Here is a 3,906-nt window from a genome sequence, read left to right on the forward strand (position 1 = left end):
GTGTGGTGTTGTTAAGAGTTGATTTACGGCCAGCCAGCCAGCTGCAGCCAAGGCAGGGCAGGGCAGGGCAAGGCAAGGCAAGGCAAGGCAAGGCAAGGCAAGGCAAGGCAATAACAGGACAGGACAGGCAAGGCAAGGCAAGGCAAGGCAAGGCAAGCAGGCGGGCGGGCGGGCGGGCGGGCGGGCGGGCAGCCAGCCAGCCAGCCAGCCAGCCAGCCAGCCAGCCAGCCAGCCAGGCAGGCAGGCAGGCAGGCAGGCAGGCAGCCAGCCAGTCAGTCAGTCAGTCAGTCAGTCAGCCAGCCAGCCAGCCAGCCAGCCAGCCAGCCAGCCAGGCAGGCAGGCAGCCAGCCAGCCAGCCAGCCAGCCACTCCCACTTTGTATTTATATGCATTCAATTTATATTCAAACATTATATATGTTAAGGGCCTAGTTTTAGTGTTTATTTTAAAAATGACAAACATCGAGTCGTTTTACCAGTCCTTTAGCGTTAACGGTGATGCATTTTAAAACTGAACAGAAATCACCTTTTCTGGATATATCAAATATCGAATCCGCTTAATGTGCCTACAATTCAATCATTCAAAAAATACATAATTTACATCATGCCTTTTCATAGAACAGACAATAAGATTTGAGACAATAAGAACTTTAGTTTTATAACTAAAGTTGCACAATTATACCAACTCTTTGGTGGCTGGGTGGTAAGGTGTGTGGCTGGTGTTTTGGAAGTCGCGAGTTCAAACGACCCAATGGGAGTACTTTTTTTTTTTTTATGCCATACAATCTTCCTAGTACTATTATGTAGGTGTGTGTGTGTGTGTTTTTATTCATTCTTTGGTTTTATAGATGACATACATATTGACTCCTTTTACCGGTCCTTAATTAGGCTCTGGGGAAGCAATGGTGGTGGTGGTGGTGGTGCATTTAAAACTAAACCAAAAATCACCAGTTCTGGACGCGTCAAATATCATATCCGCTTAATGTGTCTACAACCTAATTACTTAAAACTACACTATTTAATTCATTCATATCATGTGCATATTGGTCATTATGCTCATACAACCGACATAACAATTTATTTTCATTATTAGAATCATACATTTCATCAAGTAATACAGATACAAAGAGATTTTCTTTCTGAGAAGACCGTTAGTATTGGCTGGCTGGCAGGCAGGCAGGCATTTGAGGGTTATTATTTCGCCTGTTGATTGGGGGGAGGGTTGATGTGTTAGGGGGTTTTCGGTTAGGTGTGGTGGTGGTGATTGGTGGTGGTGGTGATTGGTGGTGATTGGTGGTGAGTAGTAGTGGTGGTGGTGGTGGTGGTGGTGGTGGTGGTGGTGGTGGTGGTGGTGGTGGTAGTAGGTGGGAGGGGGGGGGGGGGAAGGGGAATGATGGTCTGTGGATTCCTTCTCCGTACCCCTTACATATAAGCAAAAACATGCCTTCCTGTGGGTATAGAAACATTAACACAAATTATATCAGTAACTGATATTGTAGCCTTTTAAACAGAAAAGATTTGTACATACAAATACTTTTAAATTATCATTTATTTGTGGAAATGGCATTTACGTCATTAAATTGATACCTCAGCATCAAGTGTCCTGCAGTGGTCCAGTGGTAAAGTGTATATAAGTGATGCGTATTCTTGGAGTTGCGAGTTCAAACCCGGATTAAGCTATATATATATATCTATATATATATATATATATATATATATATATATATATATATATATATATATATATATATATATATATTTATATATATATATATATATATATACAACATGTTTTGTTTTGGTTGTTTGTTTTTGTATAAAGCCTCACACACTATATTAAGCGAGTTTGTTTTAAACATGACATACATATTAATTCATTTTACCAGGCCTTATTCCACACAACTCCGTGAATTTCCCGTGGAGCCAGCCAGCCAGCCAGCCAGCCATTCAAACAAAAACAAACGAAACAAAACAAAACAAAACAAAAAACATTAGTGCCAACAGCATTTGGTGTTCCCAGGCGGTCACCCATCCAAGTACTAACCAAACCCAACGTTGCTTAACTTCGCTGATCGGACGAGAAGCGGTGTTCTCAACGTGGTATGGCCGTTGGCATGAGACTGCCTTAACATTGTGGCTAATAACCAACTCTTTTTAGTCATCACGGCAGGATACGGACCTTCTTGTGGTGTCTTAATGGTAATTGTATCCTAACATATTTTTGTCTCCTTGGCATGGATATTTAACATCGTTTATTCAGTCTTGGGTTTATGTTCTTTCGCCATTTACAGACATTTTACATCTACCTACTTCCTCAGCCTACCCTGCCAATTTCTAATGAATTTGTGGATTTTCTTTTGTAATACATACATGTGTGTGCTCATCTGCTCTTCAGTTTTTATGATATTTGTCTCATCTGTCCTGCTTTATGATACTTTTACAAAGAACATAAACAAATGCTTCTATTTTAGAGAAGATATGGGATCCAGGTTTCGGAGCCGTAAAACCAACCGTCGTGATTGGTGGACGAGTTGCCAGGTTGCAGCTTCTGTACCGTGCCGGCACATAAATAGGTTCGGCTCAAGCGGCGGCAGCATCATTCCCCCGTGACTGTCTGAGCGTCTCTCATCACCTTGGTTATCTCATCATCATCATGGTAGAAGCAAAGCCTACCAAGAAGGCTGCGGCTGCTGCTGCTGTGGTGGCCACCACCAGGAAACCTCGCGTCCAGGTTGCTCACCCGAAAACTAGTCAAATGGTTCTAGCCGCGGTCGCAGCACTCAAAGACCGTAAGGGCTCGTCTCTACAAGCAATCAAGAAGTACGTTGTTGCCAACAACAAAGTCGAGGCTGCCAAGATCGCCATTTACATCCGAAGATTTCTCAAGAAAGCAGTGGCTGACGGCATTCTTGTTCAGACCAAGGGAAGTGGAGCTAGTGGATCATTCAAGCTGGCCGTAGCAGAGAAGAGGGCCGTTCTAACTCCCAAGAAAGCCACCACAACCAAGAAACCATCTACAGCAGCAAAGAAGGCCGTGGTAACTCCCAAGAAAGCCGCCACAAGCAACAAACCACCTACAGCCTTGAAAAAGAAGCAGCAGCAGCAGCAGCTTGTTGTTGGGAACAAAAAGCCCAAAATAAAGAGAGCTTCAAAATCTCCCAAACCACCCAAGGCAAAGAAAGCTGTCAAGAAAACAACAAAGGCAAAATAAACGACGACATGCAAGCAGCATGAATACACATGACAATAAACATCCAGGCCTCCCCCCTCAGTGGAGGGGCCTCATATGATTCCAAAAAGAGTTTAGTTTTGTAGACAAATAAATCATTACTTTTGGGGTAGATTTACTCTGTATATTATATATATATATATATATATATATATATATATATATATATATATATATATATATATATATATATATATATATATATATATATATATATATATATATATATATATATATATATATATATTTATATATACACATGGGTGAGGTGATATGGTACCAAAGTTTTGGGTAAGGTGATTGACATTTACACAAGATAAAACACGAACCAATGGGAATAAAAACATAAGAATGGAAGTAACTGCAGAAGGCCTATTGGCCCATAACACAAGCACTTCCTCTTGATGCTTCTATATTGGTTCGGAGTCTTGAAGCTATAATATATATATATATATATATATATATATATATATATATATATATATATATATATATATATATATATATATATATATATATATATATATATATATATATATATATATATATATATATATATATATATATGACGGCATTCTTGTTCAGACCAAGGGAAGTGGAGCTAGTGGATCATTCAAGCTGGCCGTAGCAGAGAAGAGGGCCGTTCTATATATATATATATATATATATATATATATAT

General features: G+C 40.2%; 1 non-coding gene across 1 annotated transcript; it reads right to left on the minus strand.

The window, feature by feature from the left end:
• Nucleotides 1-1,993: 1,993 nt before the first annotated feature.
• LOC138361755 (5S ribosomal RNA) lies at nucleotides 1,994-2,112 on the minus strand. Its single transcript, XR_011227160.1, has one exon. It is a non-coding gene; the product is annotated as a 5S ribosomal RNA (ribosomal RNA).
• Between the last annotated feature and the right edge of the window lie 1,794 nt (nucleotides 2,113-3,906).

This window comes from Procambarus clarkii, unplaced genomic scaffold (genome assembly GCF_040958095.1).
Source record: "Procambarus clarkii isolate CNS0578487 unplaced genomic scaffold, FALCON_Pclarkii_2.0 HiC_scaffold_699, whole genome shotgun sequence".
Taxonomy (NCBI): domain Eukaryota; kingdom Metazoa; phylum Arthropoda; class Malacostraca; order Decapoda; family Cambaridae; genus Procambarus; species Procambarus clarkii.